The 25,991-nt window shown below is 41.1% G+C and overlaps 1 protein-coding gene and 1 pseudogene across 5 annotated transcripts in view; one reads left to right on the top strand and one right to left on the bottom strand.

The window, feature by feature from the left end:
• ERC2 (ELKS/RAB6-interacting/CAST family member 2) overlaps positions 1-25,991 on the top strand; it is a 954,807-nt gene that overhangs the window by 234,286 nt on the left and 694,530 nt on the right. The window lies entirely within an intron of this gene.
• Positions 14,084-25,991, bottom strand: part of LOC309638468 (adenylate kinase 2, mitochondrial pseudogene) — a 28,748-nt pseudogene continuing 16,840 nt past the window's right edge. Inside the window, exon 1 of the transcript in view lies at positions 14,084-25,991. This exon is cut by the window's right edge and continues 16,840 nt beyond it. The product of the transcript in view is annotated as an adenylate kinase 2, mitochondrial pseudogene (transcript).

The following is a 25,991-nucleotide window of genomic DNA, read 5'->3' as shown; positions in this document are numbered from 1 at the left end:
GTTTTGTTATTGGACAGGTGTCTTTATCCTTGGAAAAATTGGGAACTACTGGTTGAGAATGTCTGGTGTAAATTCTAAGACCCAAAAGCTTTGGAGGCAGTGTAGTTTAAAGGGTTAGAAGCTGAATCCTGGTGTCAGCAAGACCTGGGTTCAAACCCTGGCTCTGCCCTTTTCTGGTTGTGTGGCTTTAAGAAAGTTATTTAGCATTCCTTGATCCTTCTCCCCATTTGTAGAACAGAAATTACTGTTACAAGATTAAGTAATACAGGCAGAATCCTTAATGGTGCCTGACAAGTAGAGAGTGCTCAGAAATGATACCTATTTCATAATGAGCTTATAGTCACAGGTTAACTTGAAAAAAAGACCAGTGAGTGGTAGTTGATATACGAAGCCACATATGTGATTTTTTTTGTAGACTTGAGTCTTATGCCCAGAAAAAAAGGAGATAAAATTTATCCAATATTTAAAAGTTTTAAACCTTGACCAAGATAAAATTTGACAAGAAAGCAGATAAAATTTAAGGAAATTTAAGGAACAACTAAACAGAATTAGGCAAATAACTTGAGGTACCACCATCTATATTACCAGCTATTGATTCTCCATACCCATTGGATTTGCTGCCCAGCGCTCTCCTTTGGGAACACAAATGGATTTGTTTTCTTAAGTGAGTGTTCCCTCTGCCTTAGTCTTGTTCTTGGCATCTTTTGCATCTGGCCTTGTGACCTGATGGTAGTTTTGGTGGCAATGCCCACAGCTGGCAAGACTGTTGTTATTTTAATGCCTTTAAATAGTCTGTCTGAACCACAGCCCTTGGATACCAAAAATCAACATTGTAAAAGATAATGGGCCCTAATGATGTGGGTTGTTAGGTGGTTAGCTGAGTTACAGAGGGTCTTGTTACTGGTCCAGAGTTTGGACAGACATTAATCAGATGCCGGAGTAACTGGGATCCTGCTCAGAATGCAATGTTCTCCAGTGACTCACTTTGTGGAAAGATACTGCCTTGTTCTAAGAGAACACCCTGGACTTGGGGAAGACAGTTTGGAGATGGGCTTAATGAGGAAAATTTCCATAGTAATCGTAGGTATTTTCATACACAATTATGGAACACAGGCTCTTGCTTGCTCTAATCAAGTATTTAGTTGTCTGTGGACTGAAAAGTAAAATCTGAGAGCATAGTCCCTGCTAATTTCTTCAATGAAGAAGATGTTGATATCTGGGTGACAGATAGTAAGGATTGGGTCTATTTGTTTTATTTTGTTCTAAGACATGGATATTCTATGCAAGACAAGCAGTTATGTTAAGACAAGCTGTTATTTTTTTATGAAGTGTTAAAAGAGTTTATGTGAAAATACTTTTGAAGAAACAATTCAAAGACAACCTGAATCCAACTTTGTGGCTTCATAATGAGATACACACACACATACACACCATTCTTCAAAAATAACTTTTCTTGCTGAGTATAAGTGACTCTGTTGGGGGCAGTGTTATGTCATATTGATGTCACTGGAAGATTTTTCAATGCTTTCTAAATATGCATCTAATTAAATGTATATGTCACATTAAAAACTTCAGGGGAATTAATTACAAATGTATGTGTGTCTCTTAATGAAAATGAGACCTTAAGTAGAGTTAGCAGAGCAAAAGTAGAATTAAATCATGCATCCAGTCCACAAATATGTTTTGAATGCCTGCTCTGTGCCAGGCCCTGTGTTGGGAGATGGAGTACACTGGTGTGAGCAAGGCAAGCAACTCCTGCCCTCATGGAACTTACAGCAGTCTGACTACTACACTCAAGGCTGTCTTGTGAGTTTCCCCAAGACAATAAAAAATACCTCCCATCAGGTCCTTTTCATAAGGCTGTTCTTTGGGTTAGTCTATGAGCTTGTTATGAGATGGCATTTACTTAGCACTTACCAAGCTCATTATAAATAAGTATTATAATTCCTGTTCCCAAGCTTTCAGTTTGTCCTTTGTATTTTCTTTTTTTAATATGCTTTTTTTGGGGGGAGAATAGTCACAAAGTAGTTGGAATGAATCAGGGGATGCTGAATCGCCGGTCTGTCATAAACACAATATGGATAGGGGAATGTGCCTTTTCATCATATCTGGAACATTTTCAGTTGGTATTTTATTTATTAAGTCATTTAAGAAAAGACTTTATGCAGATTTTAAAGAAATTGCTGTAAAATTATATATAATTAGAGAGTATACCATAATTTGATAATTGGGCTTTTCTCAAGTAAGAAATAATCCTTCCTTTTGTCCTAATTAGGTTGAATAGCATTTAATTGTACCCCTTTTAAGCCAGAGGTCAAGAAATAGAAAAGTGATCAGAAAAATCTGGCTTTCTTCATCTTCCACAAATAGCTCTTAGAGTTACTTTAAGGTCAGAGGCTCTCAGGCCACTGTCCTTCTCTGGGGAACTTAATGATAGTTTAATCAAGTCAAGAAGGAGATGCTGGGTGATCTCATTCTTGATAGACTCTGATAAGCTGGTAATGGGCAGAAATGTTTTCCCAAAGAGGTTTAGGTTTCAGCTGCACAAAGAAACTGTCTTTCAGGAAATGTGAGCCCAGGTGCAATACAAACTTGTCTTTTGCCCAAGGGCTGTCTTAGGTCCAAAGATTCTTGGGCCTTCCAGCTAAGACATGTGTGACTTTAATGTCAGTGGTTATGGAATGCATTTTATTTTTCCAAAGCAATTAGTAGCATAAGCTTGGCTGCCTTTTAAGAGCTTGAGTTTAGTGATGCTGAGAACTCTCTGCTGTGGTTGCCAACTGTCCTTTATTCTAGATTGCAGTACAATCGTATATGAGTTCCTCAGTCAGGACATTTTGGGAGGCTTTCTAGAGACACAAACTCATTATAATCAGATTTTGTAATTTTAATTTACCGTTACAGCTATTTATAAGAGTGGATAATGTCTTTTGGATAACTAAGAGAAACCAATTTTCATCCTCAATGTAAGACATTTTTATATCCCCCTAAAATGCACTGCAGTTCGTGGATAAGGTATCTTGAGGCTTTCAAAATGGAAAATGGAGTTTTCACCTGAGGACAGTTTTGGTTACAAGTAGTTATTAGGGAAAGTGATCGCAGACTTCGGATATTGCCAACAGGCTAAATCCTCCTGTTCCACTCAGATGTCCTGCGGTATTCTGCCTAATGGTGGAATACAAAGATGGCCAAACCAATGTTCTGATGGCTGTTTTGATCCAGGCATTGGAAGAAGTTATGTTTTTGCAATCTGACTCTGAGTTAATGGCAACATTTGCTTCTTGTGTAGCCAAGCATGTTAATAAAGCACCCTTTCTGAAAATGGTCCAGAAAACCGGCTTCTAGAAGCAAAGAGGAATTCTCTAGAAACATATTAAAACTTAACGCTCCTAGTGTTGTAAAGAAGTTGTTCCATGAGAACGAATTTATTGTGCGTAAGAGCATATTCTTAACTCTTTATTCTTTGCTGATAGCAAAATGTATGCACGTCGTGGTTAGATATTGTCGTACTGTTTTTTTTCAAGAAGTCACTTAACAATCTGGGTTTCTACTTAGGGTATAGCCTGTTGTACCCACTGAAGCAAATGGCTTTGATCAGTCCTCCCCTGGTGGCTGGGCTGTGTATGGATAGACAGAAGATTATGGAGTGTTGGGAAGGGATACATAGCTAGGCTTGTGTTTTAAGAGATGCTTAGAATTGCTTTATGTTCTCTTTTACTAATTCTATGCCTAGTTCCTTACAAAGGAAAAGAATATTAAGGAAAAAGAGCTTGGTCCATGCTGATTTCTCGTACTCCTGGAATAAAGTTTTGGTTTACATACAGTTCTCTTAAGAAGAGAAGACTGACCCCAAAATGACTCCATCCCATGTTTTTTAAGTAAAAAAAAAAAAATGAGTATGAGAATTTTCATATAGTTCAAATAATAAATAATGATAAACTTCCAAATAATAAACTTCCATGGGAGAAGTCTGTACATGGAGCAGAAGGGACACAGAGGAAGTGGTAATTCTATTTGTGTGCTGGCCTTGGTGCTGAGTGATGTACACGATATATTGTTCATCCCTTACAACAACCTTGAGAGATAGATACCCAATCCACTCAGTTGCTCAAGCTGGAAATTTAGGAATTATCCTTGATTGTTCCTCTCACCCACTACATCCTATTTATAATCAAGTACTGATGATTATACCTCCACTTATATTTCACAGCCTTTTGACTCCTCTCCATGTCCCCATCTAACCCCCTGGACTAGGCCACTATCATTGTTCACTTCTTATCTGGTATCCCTGAGTCCACAGTTTCTCCTTCATCCTTTTTCTACATGGCATTAAGAATGATACTCTTAAAAGTACATTGCATATCATGTTATTCTCCTGCTTAAAAACCTTCAATAGCTCTCTATGACGTTTACTGTGAAGTCTAAATTCCTTCCCATGATCTAATCCTTATTAACGACGCCCCTTGCTTTCCAAGCTCCAGAACACTGATTTGTCAGTTTTTCAAACATCCAGTATCTTTCCTTTGCCTTTGTCTAAAACCCAGTTCCGTTTGCTTCCTTTCCCCCTATCAGGTTCTTTCTCATCCTTGAAGTCTCTGTTTAAATACCACCTATTGAGGTCTCTGTTTAAATACCTCTGTTTAAATACCACCTTCTTTGACCTTGTAATCCAAGTAGGTCCTTCCCCTTCTATGATATTCTCTCTCTTGTCACCCTGTTTCCTTCATAGCATTCCTTATTTAATTTTTAAAATTTGCTTACTTATTTTTAGCTTTCTTGCCCACTAGACCACGGGTGGGTACTATGTCTCTCTTGTGTATCATGGTTTCTTCAGTCCCTGGCACTGTGCCTGTAATATAGTACATGCTGGATAAACACCTGTTGAATGAATAAAGAAACTGTGTCAAACCCAAGGTCACTTGGGTTTTATGCTATTGACTGTTCTCTCTAGTGAGCACCCAAGGTCATTGCCATTTTCTCTGCCACCCCCCACCTTCTGTTGTACAGTGGGCTGATGGTGCTGGGGGTTGGGGTTTGGCCTGTGGTGTCTTTATAGCCTAGGTCCAGTCCCACGGTTACCCCCTGACTTTAACCATCATTCATTTGCTGGTAGTTCCTAAATCTGGGTCTTCACAACATTCTTACCTCACCTCTAGCCTACATTTCCAATGCCACCTGGGCACCTTTTGACTGAGCCCCCGGTGTCTCAAACATAACTTGTACAAAACTTGAATTCATCAAATTCTCTGGTTCTCTTTCTGTGTTCCTCATCTCAAACCAATGGCACACTTTCATCTGCTCAGTTGTCCAAGTTAGAAACCTGTGCATCTTCCTTGGGAGATTTTTCTTATCTCCAAGTCAGTCAGTAAAACCTACCACTTTGAACCTCTGTGTATCTTCTGACTTAGGGCCCTTCTTCCTCTACCTACCATCTCTGCCTTAGCTCAGGTCACTGTCTTCTCTGACCTATCACTACAGCAGCCTCCTCGTGGGTCTCCCTACTTCAGGTCAGGGCAGCTCCAGTATATCCTTAGATGTCTACTGGAAATGCACGTTTGATCAAGTCACACCCTTCTTGAGCCCTTACATAGCCTCCCCATGGAGGTTGAGAGGAAGTTTCAAATCCCTTAGCACATTAGAAGGCCAGGGAAGTACATTGTACTAACTTATGCACAAGTTGTGGGGAATATATAGGGCAAGGATATGAAGAGCAAGACCTGATGTATCACTTGTACACTTTTTGATATAGTAATGCCTGTGCTTACTCTGGGCTCTGTGCTTGCTATTGTGTATTCAGAGAGTACAAATCTCTTGTCATGGCCCCTTCTTCTTTATGTTTTTTCTCTGATCTCTTTTTAGTGGTCATTTTTCATTTGTATGTACACACACACACACACACACACACACACACACACGTGTGTTTATTTCTGTTAGTTTCTACAACGTATAATTGTAAGTTATGTTTTCCTCAGGCAGCCTGGGCTCTAGGAATTGATCAGTGTTTCTAGGTGCATGTTTCAGATTCCCAATACCTTAAGTCAGAACCCAAGCATGTCTTTGTTGTAAAGTCTTGTGAACCCAAATGCCAAGAATTTTCTGAAAAATTTGAAAGTATCCAGTTTGTCCTTTTGTTCACTGTTGCTGTCACCACCATTGTCAATAACAATTAATACTTACTGAGCAAATGGTGAATTGTGAAATACTAGTGGATTTTGAAAATCAACTAATTGGGTCATGACCAACATGTTTTAAATAAAAAAGATTAGAATAGAGCAGAGTGGAATAGAATCAGAGTTTCTCATGTTTAGTAAGTAGAGGAATTGTTTCATGAAACTTTCTGTTAAATCCATGTTGTTATAGACTGCTGTTGCCACCAGCATTCCATTCCCCATTTCTTCATGGATACACAACTGGACTGCATTTCCCAGATGCCCTTACATATTTGGCCATGTGACTAAGTTTTGGCCAATGGAACATGAGCAAAAGTGAATATACCACTTCCAGGCATGGCCTCTAGAAACCTTGACTCAACTTATCACTCAAGTTGCTTCCTGTAGCCTATACTAAAGTGTATTTCAGAAAATTGCAATCGAAAAGTTTAGAAGCTTTCGTATTATTGCATTTAATTCTAATAACCATGTGAAGCAAGTACTATTACCATTCCTATTTTACAAATACTGAAGCTGAGACACAGAGAGGTTAAGTTACTTGGTCAAGGTCATGGAGCTGGAGATTAGTGGAGCCAGGATCTGAATCCAGGCCATTAGTCGGCAGAGCTGGCATTTCCGTCATGACATTGTGCTCTCTCATGATGATGCCTGTCTCAGGTACAGGCACAGCCAACACCAAGAGCTTTTCTCACATAGGTGACTGGAGCTCAGTTTCCAGTTATCCTTTTTCATTGTTTTGAATCTGTTTTTATAAACATGATCTCCACAGGCATTGTGAAAATACTATTGTGAAATATGACTCTGAAGGCTTCAAAGTGTCATGCTGGGGATTAGCAGTGTTATTCCCAGGGATTCTAATGTGAGTCTGGCTGCCAAAAATCCCTTCCACTGTTTTGGAAAGGACAAAGGGTGGGGGGTATAGTCCCATTTATAGGGGAGGAAGGGTAATTTCTAACATATGGCTCATGATTTACTATCTTGAAGAAACTTTTATCTGTGGCTTGGTAGCTAGGCGTCGTCAAGCCAAAGATGATGAAAGTGTTTATGAGGAATGGACTTACTAGTTCAATTATTATTTCAAGGGAATGGCCAACAGGAAAATTATACCAATACAGTTTTTAGAAGCTAAACTCCAATTGTTTCTTTGTGGACAGCTTGATTGTTTTAGAGCAGTTTATTCAACTTCCATTATATCTTCTCAATAACTGATCTCAAGAAGTTTTAGTCTTAACCAGGGAAGGAGGGAAGTCATCTGTCTTGTCACTCAGCAGTGAATTTAGATGGGAACTGCCTGACTGGATGTGGTTGTCTAGACTCCTTTGAGGATGGGCTGTATTTTTAATATACTTTACCTTTTCTAGTATTTCCCACAATGTATAGTGCTGTCCTGTTTTAATTAAAGAAGACACACCGCCCCCCCCAACATATCACATTTATACACATTCATGGAGAACAGGTCTGGAAAGCAAGTTTATGGCAGACTGTTGATGGCAGTCATCTCTGATACTGGGATTACAGGTAAATTTCACTTTTCCCCCAAGCATTATGTGAACTCCGCCCCCACCCCCCCAACCAAAACCCTCCCAAAACCACTCACCACTTTTGGAGGTGGCTCTTATGATCAGCATTTTTTTTTTAAACGTATGCCCCCTCCACCCAAAGCTGCTTACCAGCTGTAGTGGGACATGCGGACATCAGAGTTTAGTGTCAGTTCAAGGCCTGTCTCCTTTGCTCCAAGCTGGGTACTTCAGGTGAGTGCCTCAGTTTCCAGATCTGCATTTTAAAATGGGCATAATGCCGGTTACCCTGTGAGGATTAGAAATACAGTAATGCCTGTCAGCAGTTGGCATGGGGCCTGCCCGAGTAGGGGTTCAGTAAACAGCAGCTGTTGTTATTTTTCTGGATACGTCAGTGTGGCTTGCTCGTCCCTCACATTGTCCCTCTCCTCTCCATGCTCATGGCCCCCCTTCTCTGCCAGCCCCCATTTTCTCAGTTATCAAAATAGCTCCCGATGATCCACCTTCCTTGAACTCCCCAAGTTAAGGAAGTGAACTAGACTTAGCAAACAGTGGTGAGTATCAGCAGTGGGCAGGCACTGTGGAGTTACGTTGGGGATTGGGAGGCCACCTTCTGCTGCACTTTCCCAGGGCCCCACGGAAGACATATACGTACACATGCAGAAAGAGTATTGCAGAGAGCTAGGTAATAATGGCTAAGAGCACAGGCAAGGAATTGAATCTGAACCGTATTATTGTAGGCCGCTCAGTTCCTCGGTTTCCTTGCCTGTGAAATGGAAAAAATTCTGAAGATTGAAGGACAGAACATGTACAGTTTAGCACAGTACCTAGTACATGGACACTACTCTAAAATGTTAGCTGTTGTTATCTGCGTTCTAATGGAAATAAAACATAGTGCAGGACAAGAAGGAAGAATTAATACGTGTGTGTGTGTGTGTGTGTGTGTGTGTGTGTGTAGCCTCCTGCAGTACATGGGATTTGAACTCTGCCTTTGAGAGACTGCAATGAATGAAGGGTGTATGATAGAAGGGACAACCTGGGGACTATGTTGGGGGGAGTGTGCATGGATGAATGTGACCGTGATGGCAGGATATGGGGGCGGTTATGGTGGGGCATGAAATCAGAGGGTGATGTGTAGCTTCTTTCTGGGAAATGCCTTCTGCCTTAGGTTTGAGACCATGTTGTCAGTTTACTTCATCTATCCATCCATCCGTCTCTCCCTTATCTGAGCACTTAGCCTAGTCATTTTATCTCTCTGGGCCTTAGACCCCTCATCTGTAAAGTGAGGATAATCACAGGACTTTGGGGAGTTGTGGTTGAGGGCTGTGTGAGAGAGGTGCTTGGTAATGGATGTTAGGTGCTCTTGTTTTGGCCATGTGCTAGAGGGTGTGCTGTGTGCTAGGGGTTAGGTAACTACTCAGAGTGTGCCCTCAGACAGTTTGCTGTGTAGCTCTTAGACTGGGACCTGGGTTTTTTCCTCTGGACCTCCTGAGGACCACAACTTGCCTCTTGGTTTCACCTTGCTGCCAGCTTGCTCAACAAGGCCTCTGCAAGGGCCTCCCATTTACCAGCTCTGCCTGTGAATGAACTCCACATGTGACCCATCATTGCCCTTCTGCCTAGGCTGCTTCTCACCTGTTACACTTTTCCAAAGGGACCATCTGCCATCTTGGGGGCATCCTATTCTTGTGACCATTCCTGTCCCCTCCCAGGGTGCATGCCTCTTTTCCAGCTTCCTGCCTTTCCTGCCCTTCCTGCATTGGCTTGTCCTAATGCCCTCCGAACTCCAGATGGTCATGAGGAGTGGGTCGCACCATTAAATAAATGTTAAATAGCCAACATTTATTCAACTATGTTCCAGGTACTCTTCTAGGCACCACTGCATACTGGCTTTATACCTGTTAGCTTATTTCATCCTTGTAACAAATGGGATGGGTGCAGTTCTTGTTCCCATTTATAGATGAGGCCATGAGGCACAGAGAGGTCTCCATCCTGTCTGAGATTTTACAGCTGGTTGGTGGTAAAGCCTGAAGTGTTTGCAAATCAGATGTCCAAAAATCAGTTATTTATATGTTTTACCGGAGAAAGAGACTACTGTTCTTAGAGATATGAAAAAAATTCTAAAATCTCAGAAATTTTTTTTAAGGTACAGTCATTAGGAATCTCTGGCAGTATTAATAATTTTGTTACTCAGCCTCATACTTGAAAGGTAGTTGCCTGGCTAAAGTGTCAGATTCATGCTAGAGATGAGCCATTTTGAGATGTGCACTAGTGCCACCTGCCTCAGTTCTTTGATTTGTGCTTCTTGTCACTTATGTCAGTCTTTTTGTTTCAGTTTTCCACTAGTTTTAATACAATAACAAAGGCAAATGCAATGAAACATTCTAGAGTTGCACAGAATCTGCTGCATAGAAAGACTAGATGGTGAGCATTTTGAGCAGATTTAGGGTTGACTTGCAAGCAGCACCGACAGGTTTTGTTCACCATCTGAAACCCTAAAATTCTGATTGAGTGTATGCATGGTGGTTTAAAAGGCTCCATCTGTGATGCCTGAAAGCCAAATGTTTGCAAGTCCCACAGGGGAAGCCAAGGAACACCTGTGTATAGGGCACTTCTCTTGGGGACGGGGGGGATTGGCTCGGCTCATTCATGTGAACCTACCTTGTCCCACACAGGACAATGTCACACCATTTCTGATTCAGGAGCATCTTTGCTTGATGCGAAACAGCTCACAGTGGCTGAAATGGCTGACTAATTTTTGGCTGCTTTAGAAGATGGGTAAGGATGGATGGACTCTGCCATTGTCAGATTGCTTGCGTGTGGAATGGCCAGTTCTTGGCACCATGTTTTAGGAATGAGATTAGAAGCTGGAGCTTTTCCAGGGAAGGGTCATCAGGGTGGTTCTTATTTGGGCTCTTATCTTCTACCAAGAATGGCCAAAGGACCTGGAGATATTTCAGGTAGAGAAGAAAATTCCATAAGAGATAGATGTGGCCTGGCTTCCCATACTTGGGCTGCCTTCTTATGAAAAGGAGCTAGGTTTGTTCTGTGGAGGTTGCATGTCAAGAGTTGGCTGAGCTTTTAAAGAATGATAGCTGTGGGTCAGAATCTCAGCTTTGCTTCTCAGTGGTCTAATCTTGGGTTGCTCCATTATCCTCTCTGAGGCTTGGGTTTCCTCATGACAAGTGGGGATAAGATTGTGCTTATCTCCCAAGTTTGGGTTGAGGGTGAGATGAGGTATTTTATGTCGTGTACTTAGCACAATGCTTGGGACATGTCAAGACCTCGATGAATGGCCAGCATGGGTGTTATTAAATTCTGTGTAATGAAGAACCAGACCAGATGGAGGAGAGTTAGAGGGAGCAGATTTTGAGTTAACATATGTAAAGAAAACTTTCCAACTATCAGAGTTCTTTGTGGAGTTGTGACTGCCCAGATATAAAATTTTCAAACTTCAGCTCAGTGACCCACATCAGGGATAGGAAGAGATTCACACTGTGAGTGAGAAGCCCCACCAGCTAGTTCCTGTGGTGCTTTCCGATTCTGTGAGCCCTCAGTATCTTACACTATAAGGTTTTACTACAGATGGGTGTTTGAAATGAAAATCTGTTTGAAAAGAAAAACTGTGTCCTTTTTTTGTAAAAATGTCACCACCACTACCACAGCGTGTTCCCTTCATGGTCCAAAGTATGGCGTGTGTTTCCAGCCAGGGAAGTCTTCTGCGTAGGAGCCGCCCTCTCCTCCTGTGACGTGCAGCCATCTGGACCGTGGGGGTGTGCAGGGAACACGCTGTTGATTCATATGCCATCCCCTGCTGGCATCTCTAAAATGGGCCCTCTGGTTGGAGCTGTGAAGCAGCCAGACCCACCCTCCCCCACGCCTTCTCCAAGTACTTGAGAAAGAAGGGGACGTGACAAAAAGTGTATAAAGATCCAAGAATGTGGAATGATGGTTGGGTGGTCCCTGAGGGCAACTGGACAGAAAGCCAGTGACTTTCTTCAATCCAGTTTTAGAATCTGTGACCAGAAGTATGATACCCAGAATTATGGTTCTCAAATGACGTTTTAAGGAGGCCTGGAGTTCCCAGAAGGTGCTTTAGGGATCCCTGCAATGGAGTGGGTGGGCTCCAGGCCTCTCCTCTCCTCCCACCCCATCAGTCAGAATAGATCCACTTTTTTCCACTTCTTTGTTCTCTGCTTGAACCACTCTCCCAACAGGTGTTTGCATGGCTGGCTCCTGCTCATATCCTCCAGGTCTTAGCTTGAATGTTTCCCACTCTGGGAGTTCTTCCCTGATCACTAGATTAAAGTTAAGGGGTAGCTAGTGGGAAGCAGCCGCATAGCACAGGGAGATCAGCTCGGTGCTTTGTGACCACCTAGAGGGGTGGGATAGGGAGGGTGGGAGGGAGACGCAAGAGGGAGGAGATATGGGGATATATGTATATGTATAGCTGATTCACTTTGTTATAAAGCAGAAACTAACACACCATTGTAAAGCAATTATACTCCAGTAAAGATGTTAAAAAAAAAAAAAGTTAAGGGGGATGATAACAGGGAAAAATAAAGTACCTTAACTGATACTACAGTTCAGAGCTAAAGAATTAGAAATTTGACTGCATGTTCAGCATGGCTCTGGATCATAAATTTCCCTCCCCCATTATCTCCATCTCAGCATCCATTTATCGCTGTTGTTTGTACAGCACTTATCTTCTGTATATATTTGCAGTTTTTAATTTGTTTCTTTTCCTATTTCTTCTGTCTCTCCTACCAGACAGTAAGCCTCATGATGGCAGGGACAAATCTGTTTTACTTCCTCCCTATCTCTAGGATCTGTCACACTGTCTGAAACATACTAGATGCTCAATTTTATCGTCTGTGTGTCTGTGTGTGATGTAGAATCTTGTTTGGGAACAAAACAAACTTTTACTGTTAAAATGAAAGTTGTAAAGCCAATTATCTAGAATAGAAGAAATGGAATCCAACCCTACTCACTCCGTGCTGCTTCACACCAAAGCTGGAGTTCTGTGCACGACCTCTGAATCATGAACTAGAGCAGATGCTAATTTTGCCTGGCTCAGACCCCCTGGCCTCCCATTTACTGGGCAGGTGTGCGCATCTTCCAGTAGCTGTGGGTGCTGCTGCCAAGACTCATACCTATGATCTTTCCCAGAGGTGTGCCTTCATGTGGCTAGAGTTGCCAAACTTCCTCCTGTCCAGAAGTGTCCAGGCAGCCCCCACGCAGTGACTAACTAGAGCAGAGTTTCAGAAGCCCAGCTTCCTGGAGTCAAGTGGGGTACATTCTGGGGCAGCGTGGACTCCCCAGAGCTCCTGCGAGCTTAGGCTTAATTTTCTTTCTTTTTTAAAAAAATGAGATATAGCACAATATGATATTCGGTTTCAGGTGTACTACATAGTAATTTGACATTTGTATACACTATGAAATGATCACCACAATAAATCTGGTAACCATCTGTCCTCATACAAAGCTATTACAATATTATTGATCATTTTCCTTTTGCTGTGTACTATATCCCTGTGGCTTATTTTATAGCTGGAGGTCTGTGCTTTTTAATTCCCTTCACCTGTTTCACTTCTATTCCTACCCATCTCCCCTCTGGCAACCATATTCTCTGTATCTATGTCTCTTTTCGTTTGCTTTGTTTTTTAGATTCCACATATAAGTGAGATCGTATGAGATCATCTCTGTATGACTTATTTCACTTAGCACAATACCTTCCAGGTGCATCCATGTTGTTGCAAATGGCAAGATTTCACTTTTTTTGGCTAACATTCCGTTGTATATTTATACCACATCTTCTTTATCCATTCATCAGTTGATGGACACAGGTTGCTTTCATATCCTGACTATTGTAAATCAAGTTGCAATGAACATTGGGGTGTTTATATCTTTTTGAATTAGTGTTTTTGCTTTTTTTGTGTGTGTGTGGGGGGGTAAATATCCAAAAGTAAAATTGCTGGATCATATGGCAGTTCTATTTTTAATTTTTTGAGGGACCTCCATATCGTTTTCCACAGTGGCTGCATCAGTTTACAATTCCACCAACAGTGCACAAGGGTTTCCTTTTCTTCACCTTCTCACCAACACTTGTTATTTGTTTTCTTTTTGTTGATAGCCATTCTGACAGGAGTGAGGTGATACCTCCTTGTGGTTTTGATTTGTATTTCTCTGATGGTTAGTGATGTTGAGTATCTTTTCATGTGTCTGTTGGCCATCTGCCTGTCTTCTTTGGAAAAACTTCTATTCAGGTCCTCTGCCCATTTTTAAATCAGGTTGTTTTTTCGATGTTGGATTGTATGAGTTCTTTGTATATTTTGGATATTAATCCCTTATCAGATATATCATGTACAAATATCTTCTCCCATTCAGTAGGCAGCCTTTATGTTTTCTTTTTTTTTAATAGTTATTTGTTTATGTATTATTTATTTTGGCCGTGCTGGGTCTTAGTTGTGGCACATGGGATCTTCGGTGCAGCATGTGGGCTTTTTTTTTTTTTTTCATTAGAGTATAATTGCTTTACAATATTGTGTTAGTTTCTGCTGTAGAACAAAGTGAATCAGCTATATGTATACATATATCCCCTCCCTCTGGAGCCTCCCACCACCCATCCCACCTCTCTAGGTCATCACAGAGCACCGAGCTGAGCTCCCTGTGCTATACAGCAGCTTCCCACTAGCTATCTATTTTACACATGATAGCGTATATATGTCAGTGCTACTCTCTCAATTCATCCCACCCTCTCCTTCCCACCCTGTGTCCACAACTCCATTCTCTACATCTGTGCCTCTTCTCCTGCACTGCAAATAGGTTCATCAGTATAATTTTTCTAGATTCCATATATATGCATTAATATACGATATTTGTTTTTCCTTTTTCTGACTTATCACTCTGACAGATTCTATGTCCATCCACCTGACTACAAATGACACAATTTCGTTCCTTTTTATGGCTGAGTAATATTCTATTATATATATGTATCACATCTTCTTTATCCATTCCTCTGTTAATGGACATTTCGGTTGTTTCCATGTCCTAGCTATTGTAAATAGCACTTCAGTGCACATTGGGGTGCGTGTGTCTTTTTTTTTTCACGTGTTTATTGGAGTATAATTGCTTTACAATGTTGTGTTAGTTTCTGCTGTACAACAAAGTAAATTAGCTATACGTATATATATCCCCATATCCCCTCCCTCTTGAGCCTCCGTCCCACCCTCCCTATCCCACCCCTCTAGGTGGTCATAAAGCACCGAGCTGATCTCCCTGTGCTATGCAGCAGCTGCCCATTAGCCATCCATTTTACATTCGCTAGTGTGTATATGTCAGTGCTACTCTCTCACTTCTCCCAGCTTCCTCTTCTGCCCCTGTGTCCTCAAGTCCATTCTCTATGCCTGCGCCTTTATTCCTGCCCTGCCACTAGGTTCATCAGTACCGTTATTTTAGATTCCATATATATGTGTTAGCATACAGTATTTGTTTTTCTCCTTCTGACTTACTTCACTCTGTATGACAGACTCTAGTTCCATCCATCTCACTACAAATAACTCAATTTCATTCCTTTTCATGGCTGAGTAATATTCCATTGTATATATGTGCCACATCTTCTTTATCCATCCATCTGTCGATGGACATTTAGGTTGCTGCCGTGTCCTGGCTATTGTAAATAGTGCTGCAGTGAACATTGTGGTACATGTATCTTTTTGAATTATGTTTTTCTCGGGGTATAATGCCCAGTAGTGGGATTGCTGGGTCATAATGTAGTTCTGTTTTTAGATTTTTAAGGAACCTCCATACTGTTCTCCACAGTGGCTGTATCAATTTACATTCCCACCAACAGTGCAAGAGGGTTCCGTTTTTTCTACACCGTCTCCAGCACTTACTGTTTGTAGATTTTTTGATGATGGCCATTCTGACTGGTGTGAGGTGATACCTCGTTGTGGTTTTGATTTGCATTTATTAGTGATGTTGAACATCTTTTCAGGTGTTTGTTGGCCATCTCTAGGTCTTTGGAGAAATGTCTATTTAGGTCTTCTGCCCATTTAAAAAAATTTATTTTTATTTACTTATTTTCATTTTTGGCTGCATTGGGTCTTCGTTGCTGTGTGCAGGCTTTCTCTAGTTGAGTCGAGTGGGGCTACTCTTCACTGCGGTGGCTTCTCTTGTTGTGGAGCATGGGCTCTAGGTGTGTGAGCTTCAGTAGTTGCGGTACGCAGGCTCAATAGTTGTGGCTCGCTGGCTCTAGAGGTCAGGCTCAGTAATGTGGCACACAGGCTTAGTTACTCCGTGGCATGTGGGATCGTCCTCGACCAGGGATCAAACCCGTGTCCCCTGCAATGGCAGGCGGATTCTTAACCACTGTGCCACCAGGGAGTTCCATTCTGCCCATTTTTTGATTGGGTTGTTTTTTTTTGTTGTTGTTATTGAGCTGCATGAGCTTCTTGTATATTTTGGAGATTAATCCTTTCTCTGTTTGCAAATATTTTCTCCCGTTCTGAGGGTTGTCTTTTCGTCTTGTTTATGGTTTCCTTTGCTGTGCAAAAGCTTTTAAGTTTAATTAGGTCCCATTTATTTATTTTTGTTTTTATTTTCATTACTCTAGGAGGTGGGTCAAAAAGGATCTTGCTGAGATTTATGTCAAAGAGTGTTCTGCCTATGTTTTCTTCTAAGAGTTTTATAGTGTCTGGCCTTATATTTAGGTCTTTAATCCATTTTGAGTTTATTTTTGAGTTTTGTTTTGGTATTAGGAAGTGTTCTAATTTCATTCTTTTACATGTAGCTGTCCAGTTTTCCCAGCACCACTCATTGAAGAGGCTGTCTTTTCTCCATTGTATATTCTTGCCTCTTTTGTCAAAGATAAGGTGACTGTATGTGCATGGTTTTATCTCTGGGCTTTCTATCCTGTTCCACTGATCTATATTTCTGCTTTTGTGCCAGTACCATACTGTCTTGATTACTGTAGCTTTGTAGTATAGTCTGAAGTCAGGGAGCCCGATTCCTCCAGCTCCATTTTTCTTTCTCAAGATGGCTTTGGCTATTTGGGGTCTTCTGTGTTTCCATACAAATTGTGAAATTTTTTGTTCTAGTTCTGTGAAAAATGCCATTGGTAATTTGATAGGATTGCATTGAATCTGTAGATTGCTTTGGATAGTATAGTCATTTTCAGAATATTAATTCTTCCAATCCAAGGATATGGTACATCTCTCCATCTGTTTGTGTCATCCTTTATTTCTTTCATCAGTGTCTTACAGTTTTCTGAATACAGGTCTTTTGCCTCCTTAGGTAGGTTATTCCTAGGTATTTTATTCTTTTTGTTGCAGTGATAACTGGGATTGTTTCCTTAATTTCTCTTTCTGCTCTTTTGTTGTTAGTGTATATGAATGTTAGAGATTTCTGTGCATTAATTTTGTATCCTGCTACTTTACCAATTCATTGATTAGCTCTAGTAGTTTTCTGGTGGCATCTTTAGGATTTTCTATGTATCGTATCATGTCATCTGCAAACACTGACAGTTTTACTTCTTTTCCAATTTGTATTCCTTTTATTTCTTTTTTTTCTCTGATTGCCATGGCTAGGACTTCCAAAACTATGTTGACTAATAGTGGTGAGGATGGGACCCTTGTTTTGTTCCTGATCTTAGAGGAAATGGTTTCAGTTTTTCACCATTGAGAATGATGTTTGCTGTGGGTTTGTCATATATGGCCTTTATTGTGTTGAGGTAGGTTCCCTCTATGCCCACTTTCTGGAGAGTTTTTATCATAGATGGGAGTTGAATTTTGTTGAAAGCTTTATCCATCTACTGAGATTATCATATGGTTTTTATCCTTCAGTGTATTCATATGGTGTATCACATTGATTGATTTGCATGTACTGAAGAATCTTTGCATCCCTGGGATAAATCCCACTTGATCATGATGTGTGATCCTTTTAATGTGTTGTTGGATTCTGTTTGCTAGTATTTTGTTGAGGATTTTTGCATCTGTGTTCATCAGTGACATTGGCCTGCACTGTCTTCTTTTTTTGTGATATTTTTGGTTTTGGTATCAGGGTGACGGTGGCCTCGTAGAATGAGTTTGGGAGTGTTCTTCCCTCTGCAATTTTTTGGAAGAGTTTGACAAGGATAGGTGTTAGCTCTTCTTTAAATGTTTGATAGAATTCGCCTGTGAATCCATCTGGTCCTGGACTTTTGTTTGTTGGAAGATATTTAATCACAGTTTCAATTTCAGTGCTTGTGATTGGTCTGTTCATATTTTCTATTTCTTCCTGGTTCAGTCTTGGAAGGTTGTACTTTTATAAGAATTTGTCCATTTCTTCCAAGTTGTCCATCTTATTGGCATATAGTTGCTTATAGTAGTCTCTTATGATCCTTTGTATTTCTGCGGTGTCAGTTGTAACTTCTCCTTTTTCATTTCTAATTTTATTAATTTGAGTCTTCTCCCTCTTTTTCTTGATGAGGCTGGCTAATGGTTTATCAATTTTGTTTATGTTCTCAAAGAACCAGCTTTTAGTTTTATTGATCTTTGCTATTGTTTTCTTCATTTGTTTTTCATTAGTTTCTGCTCTGGTCTGTATGATTTCTTTCCTTCTACTAACTTTGGGTTGTTTTTTTTTGTTGTTGTTGTTGTTCTTTCTCTAATTGCTTTAGGTGTAAGATTAGGTTGTTTGAGATTTTTCTTGTGTCTTGAGGTAGGATTGTATTGCTATAAATTTCCCTCTTAGAACTGCTTTTGCTGCATCACATAGGTTTTGGGTCATAGTGTTTTTGTTGTCATTTGTTTCTATGTATTTTTTTGATTTCCTCTTTGATTTTTTCAGTGATCTCTTGGTTATCTTGTAACATATGGTTTGGCCTCCATGTGCTTGTGTTTTCTACAGGTTTTTTTTCCCTGTAATTGATATCTAATCTCATAGCGTTGTGGTCAGAAAAGATACTTGATACAATTTTGATTTTCTTAAATTTACTGAGGCTTTATTTGTGACCCAAGATATGATCTGTCCTGGAGAATATTCCATGGGCACTTGAGAAGAAAGTGTGTTCTGCTGCTTTTGGATGGAATGTCCTGAAGATATCAGTTAAGTCCATCTGGTCTGATGTCTCATTTAAGGCTTGTGTTTCCTTATTAATTTTCTGTCTGGATTATCTGTCCATTGGTGTAAGTGGGGTGTTAAAGTCCCCCACTATTATTGTGTTACTGTTGATTTCCCCTTTTATGGCTGTTAGCATTTGCCTTATGTGTTCAGGTGCTCCTATGTTGGGTGAATAAATATTTACAATTGTCATGTCTTCCTCTTGGATTGATGCCTTAATCATTATGTAGTGTACTTCCTTGTCTCTCGTAACATTCTTTAAAGTCTATTGTGTCTGATATAAGTATTGCTACTCCAGATTTCTTTTGATTTCCATTTGCATGGAATATCTTTTTCCATCCCCTCACTTTCAGTCTGTATGTGTCCCTAGATCTGAAGTGGGTCTCTTGTAGACAGGATATATACGGGTCTTGTTTTTGTATCCATTCAGCCAGTCTGTGTCTTTTGGTTGGTGCATTTAATCCATTTACATTTAAGGTAACTACTGATATGTATGTTCTTATTACCATAGTCTTAATTGTTTTGGGTTTGTTTTTGTATGTCTTTTCCTTCTCTTGTGTTTCCTGCCTAGAGAAGTTCCTTTAGCATTTGTTGTAAAACTGGTTTGGTGGTGCTGAATTCTCGTAACTTTTGCTTGATTGAAAAGCTTTTGATTTCTCCGTCAAATCTGAGTGAGATCCTTGCTGGATAGAGTAATCTTGGTTGTAGTTTTTTCCCTTTCATCACTTTAAATATATCCTGCACTTCCTTCTGGCCTGCAGAGTTTCTGCTGAAAGATCAGCTGTTAACCTTATGAGAATTCCCTTGTATGTTCTTTGTTGTTTTTCCCTTGGTGCTTTTAATATTTTTTCTTTGTGTTTAGTTTTTGTTAGTTTGATTAATAAGTGTCTTGGCGTGTTTCTCCTTGGGTTTATCCTGTATAGGACTCTGTGCTTCCTGGACTTGATTGACTATTTCCTTTCCCATGTTAAGGAAGTTTTTGATTATAATCTCTTCAAATATTTTCTCAGTTCCTTTTTCTCTTCTTCTTCTGGGACCCCTATAAGTCGAATGTTGCTGCACTTAATGTTCTCCCAGAGGTCTCTGAGACTGTCCTCATTTGTTTTCATCCTTTTTTTTTTATTCTGCTCCTCGGCAGTTATTTCCACCATTCTATCTTCCAGCTCACTCATCCGTTCTTCTGCCTCAGTTATTCTGCTGTTGATACCTTCTAGTGTATTTTTCATTTCATTTATTGTGTTGTTCATCACTGATTGTTTGTTCTTTAGTTCTTCTAGGTCCTTGTTAAACATTTCTTGCATCTTCTCCATCCATGCCTCCATTCTATTTCTGAGATTTTTTATCATCTTTACTATCATTACTCATTCTTTTTCAGGTAGATTGCCTATTTCCTCTTCATTTATTTGGTGTTTTGGGTTTTTACCTTGTTCCTTCATCTGCAAGATATTTCTCTGTCTTCTCATTTTGTCTAACTTACTGTGTTTGAGGTATCCTTTCCCCAGGCTGCAGGGTCGTAGTTCCTCTTGCTTCTGGTCTCTGCCCCTGGTGAGTGAAGTTGGTCCAGTGACTTGTGTAGGCTTCTGGGTGGGAGGGACTGGTGCCTGCGTTCTGGAGGGTGGAGCTGAGTCTTTTCCCTCTGATGGGCAGGACTGTGTCAGGTGGTGTGTTTTGGATTTTCTGTGAGCTTAGTATAACTTTAGGCAGCCTGTCTGCTGATGGGTGGGTTTGTGTTCCTGTCTTGCTTGTTGTTTGGCATGAGGTGTCTAGTGGTGGGGGCTGCAGGCAGTTGGGTGGAACTGGGTCTTGGATTCGGATGGAGGCCTCTGTGAGAGCTCTCACTGTTAATATTCCCTGGGGCCAGGAATTCTCTGGTGGTCCAGCATCCTGGACTCAGTGCTCCCACCCCAGAGGCTCAGGCCCGACTTCCGGTCGGGGAGCCAAGACCCTGCAAGCTACTTGTCATGGCAATAAAGGGGATTAAAGAAGAAGAAAAAAAGACAAACAAAACCCCAGACAGATGGTAAAAGCAAAATCAAAGATCGAAGAACAGAAACAAAGAAACACACCCAAAAGAAACAAAAACAGAACCAAAGAAAACAAAAAAGAAGAGAACAACCACACAGACAAAAGAACCCCAAAATGAAATCAAACAATTAAAAACAAAACTAACAAAAACACAAAACAAAAAACAAAACCAAAGCAGAGTGCCAACTGAAGAATAAAGCAAAGAAAACAAAAGAAACAGACAGAAGTGATTAAAAGGAAAAAAAAAAGGAAAAGGGGAAAAAAACCACAGGACAACAGAAGAGCAAAGTAAAAATAGAAATATAAAAGGTTAAAAATATATTAAAAAAAGAAAAACAGAACAGAAAAGCAAAGTAAAAATAGAAATATATAAAAAGATAAAAAATATGTTTAAAAAATCCCCAAGGACTACATGAAAATAAAAATTAAAGAAACCCCCAAAAAACAGAACCAACAACAGAACGAATCAAAACATAATAAAAATAATAGTAGTAATAATGTTTTCCTGGGGTCTCAGCTGTCAGTGTCCTTGCCCCCGCTGTGAGCCACAGCCCACCTCTGCCTCTCCAGGAGGCCCTCCAGTGCCTGGGCTGGTCTCTGGATCTGCTGTGGGCCTTGTGGGGACAGCTTAGACTCTGATCTGGCCCTATTCCCACATGTGCTTGCCCCCAAAGCCCACAGCTGCCAGAGCTAGACTGTTTTCATTTGTGGGAACACTCGTCCACTCAGATATTCTGTAGACTCAGGGTCTACCTAGCTGATCACGGGAATTAAACCTGCAGGTTGTGCAACTGATGGAAAGATTTTCGCTCCTCTTCCTTAGTCGCCCCACCCCTGGGGCTCGTCTATGGTTTTATCCCCACCTCTGCATGTGGGCCACCCACAGGAGTCTGCTACCAAGGCTGCCCTGGAGCACTTGGGTCTGCCCTGGTGAGGACAGGGCGTGGAGGTGGTATGGCTCCTTGGATCATGGGAGCCCTGGCGGTGCCAGGTGTGCAAGGAAGCCAGCGGCCATGGGCTCAAGAGATATGGCCCTAGTGGGAGGCTTTTCTATCGCCTGGTGGAAGTCGCTGAAGGCCAGCCTTGGCCAGGCTTTTTCTAGTGCCTGGTGGTAGGCGTGCGAGGGCCAGCCCTGGCCGGGTTTTTTTAGCGCCCGGCGGCAGGTGCATGACAGTCAGCCCTGGTAGGACTTTTTTTATTGCCCGGCTGCAGGTGCCGGTTTGTGGGGAGACAGAGGCTACGGTGGTGGCTCCGTGTGACTCAGCAGTAGTGCCCTGCTTCCATCGCAGTCTGGTTTCCCTTCATAGGCATTCCCTGTTGTGGATTTCCTCCCTCCTGTCCCCTCAGGCCATTTCCCCGCAGCCAACAGCAGTCCTTGCCCCGAGTTTGCTCTCTAATCACCATGCACCAGCTCCCAGCCCCTGTGTGCACTGGTGGACCCACGTCCCTGCCTGGGCCCTGCAGGACTGTGGTACGGATCATCTGTGTAGTTTTCACTCTGTCCCGTCTGCCACAGATTGGTTGCTTCAACCTCCTCTGACAGCCTCAAATGTTTCCCTTCTGTCCCAACCTATTTTGCCGTTGGTGAGGGGGCTTCCCCAGATGTGGGAATCTCTCCACTGCTTCATTTCTCCCCTCCACCCCCCAGGGTGCAGGTCCTGTCCCTCTTCCTCTCCTCCTCCTTCTCCCTTCTTTCTTTTGTCCTACCCAGTTATGTGGGGATCTTTATAGTCCTTTCTGGTGTCCAGGGTGTTCTGCTAGTGTTTAGCCGGTGTTCTGTGAGACCTGTTGCATCTTTAGATGTATTCCTGATGCATCCGTCCTCCTACTCCTCTGCTATCTTGGAACCCCCTGCATGTGGGCTTTTTAGTTGCGGCCTGTGGGCTTCTTAGTTGAGGCACGCAGACTCTTAGTTGCAGCATGCATGTGAACTCTTAGTTCCCCAAACAGGGATCGAACCCGGTCCCCCTGCATTGGGAGCATAGAGTTTTACCCACTGGGCCACCAGGGAGGTCCCGTTTATGTTCTCTTCGTAGTGTCCTTTGCTGTGCAGAAGCATTTAGTTTAATGTAGTCCCATTTGCTTATTTTTGCTTTTGTTTTCCTTGTCTGAGGAGATAAAGCAAAAAAAAATATTGCTAAGATAGATGTCAAATAGTGTACTGCCTATATTTTCTTCTTGGAGTTTTATGATTTCAGGTCTTACTTAAGCCTTCAATCCTTTTTGAGTTTATTTTTGTATATGGTGTGAGAAAGTAGTCCAGTTTGATTAGTTTGCATGTAGCTGTCCAGTTTTCCCCACATCATTTACAAGGCTGTCTTTTCCCCATTGTATATTTTTGCTTCCTTTGTCATAAATTAATTGACCATATAAGCATGGGTTTATTTCTGCACTCTCTATTGTGTTCCATTGATTTACATGTCTGTTCTTGTATCAGTATAATACTGTTTTGATTACTGTAGCTTTGTAGATGTAGTTTGCAATTAGGGAGCATGATACTTCTAACTTTGTTCTTCTTTCTCAAGATTGCTTTGGCTCTTCAGGGTCTTTTGTGTTTCCATATAAATTTTAGGATTATTTGTTCTAGTTCTTTGAAAAATGCATTGGAATTTTGATAGGGATTGCACTGAATCTGTAGATTGCCTTGAATAGTATGGTCATTTTAACAATATTCAATACAGTCCATGAGTGTAGCATATCTTTCCATCTGCTTGTGTCATAATTTCTTTCATCCCTGTGTCACAGTCTTCTAAGGACAAATCTTTTACCTCCTTTTTTAGGTTTATTCCTAGGTATTTTATTCTTTTTGATGCAATTGTAAGCGAGATTGTTTTATTACTTTTTCTTTCTCATAGTTTGTTAATGAATACAAATGCAACAGATTTCTATATATTTTGTATCCTGCAATTTTACTGAATTCATTTATTAGTTCTCATAGTTTTTTGGATTTAAGATTTTCTGTATATATTATCATGTCATCTGCAAACAGTGACAGTTTTACTTCTTTCTTTGTAATTTGGGTTCCTTTTATTTCTTTTTCTGATTCCTGTGGCTAGGATTTTCAGTACTATGTGTCTTGCTTAACTTAGACTCCTGATACTATGTTGAATAAAAGTGGCAAGAGTGGGCATCCTTGTCTTGTTCCTCACTTAAAGGGAATGCTTTCAGCTTTTCTCTGTTGAGTATGATGTTGGCTGTGGGTTTGTCATATACAGACTTTCTTACATTGAGGTATGTTCCCTCTATACCCACTTTGTTGAGAGTTGTTACCATATATAGATGTTGAATTTTGTCATAAGTTTTTTCTGCATCTGTTGAGATGATCATATGACTTTCAGTCTTCAGTTTGTTAATGTGGTGTATCACATTGATTAATTTTAGGATATTAAGCCATTGTTGCATCCCTGGGATAAATCCCTCTTGATTATGGTGTATGATCCTTTTAATGTACTGCTGAATTCTGTTTGCTAATATTTCATTCAGGATTTTTACATCTATGTTCAGCAGTGATAGTGGCCTATAATTTTCTTTTTTTGTGAAAATCTTTGTCTGTCTTTGGTATCACAGTGATGCTGGCCTTGTAGAATGAGTTCAGAAGCATTCCTTCCTCTTTAATATTTTGGAATAGTTTGACTAGGATGGGTGTCAGCTCACCTTTAAATGCTTGGTAGAATTCACCTGTGAAGCTGTCTTGCCCTGACTTTTGTTTCTTGGGAGTTTTTTTTAGAAGTAACTGATTCAGTTTCATTACTGGTAATCTGTCTGTTCATATTTTTTTATTTCTTCCTGATGCCATCTTTGGAGATTGTATGTTTCTAGGAATTTATCCACTTCTAGGTTATCCATTTTATTGGCATATGATTGTTCATAGTAGTCTCTTAATCCTTTGGATTTCTGTGGTGTCGGTTGTAACTTCTCTTTCATTCCTCCCTCCCTCCCTTCCCTCCTTCCTTTCTTTTTTTTTTTTTTTTAACAAACTTTTAACATACTTTATTGATTTAGGGGCCAAACAAGGCATCATTTGGACAAGTTAAGAAAGGCACCTCATTGTAAATAGTACATCACAGTGCTGTTGAGTGATCCCAATCACAGGATTTGAGGATGGAAAGGACAGTCTTTGGATAATGTTGCTTAGGACACTTGCTCATTTATTAAAAAGGGGTCTTTCACATGACATGGATGGAGGAAGGCAAGAGTGTAGGAATGTGGCATATGCTGGGTGGCTGCCGAGAGCTTACCCACAAGAGCAGGTGGGCTGGTAAATCAGTGATAAGTCGGGAGGGGAGTGAGACCAGCCTGCCCCACCTGCCCCGTGACTCCAGTAAACCTGATGTGCTGAGCACTGCTCCCATGTGCATACTCCATATCTCTTTCAAATGGGGAGATGACTTTTTGATCTCATGGTATGGGGAACCAGGGTTAGTAGTTAACTCCTGCCCTATTCCAAGTTACAGGGCAGACAGGACAGCAGTGTGATTTCCTGCATTCCTGGGCTGGCATGAGGTTCTGATAAAAGCTGAGGTCTTAGGGCACTGGCTTTAAAAAATACTGTCACCAGTCTGGAGTAAATGAAAACGTGATTCCTTAGAAATAATACTGCCTCTCCCTGTTTCTATTTATACCCTCCAATCAGTGTTTTAAAAAATTAATTTTTCCCTTTGCTTATACTTTTTAAGACTTCTACTCCATGTAAAAGAAATCGCTTCACTACAGCACTGCTGCTCTTCCCATTCTCATCTTGACCCCTCACCACTCCTCCCTCTCCATCCTTACCCTGACCATGCCTGCCCTCGGCCCAGTATCTAAGAGCAGGGATCATGCCGTGGAGTGATGAGCAGTGGTGCAGCCTTGGCCTTCTGTTACTAGGATGTGGCTTTGGAGAAGGCTGCTAGGATGCTTGCAAACATGACATCGGGGGTCTGGGATGCATCAGTGGCAGAGTGGATCCCCCGTTTACTGTAGTGAACCAGTGGGGTTGTCTGAGTGTGGTAGGCCTCCAGGCAGATTTTTAAGGCCTTCTCATTATCATCTGATTGGTGGACCAAGGGTTCCCCTGTGATATCATCTTTCATGGGCTCCTTTGGGAGGTTGAACTCCTTGTGGTAGGAATGGCCACTCTGGGGGTGAATCTGTCATTCTGTGATTCTCCAGATCAGCAGAGAGTCTGGAATGCTGAATT

The sequence above is a fragment of the Balaenoptera physalus genome (genome assembly GCF_965194825.1).
Source record: "Balaenoptera physalus genome assembly, chromosome: 11".
In the NCBI taxonomy this organism is placed as follows: Eukaryota; Metazoa; Chordata; class Mammalia; order Artiodactyla; family Balaenopteridae; genus Balaenoptera; species Balaenoptera physalus.
This window is presented reverse-complemented; position numbering and strand designations above follow the sequence as displayed.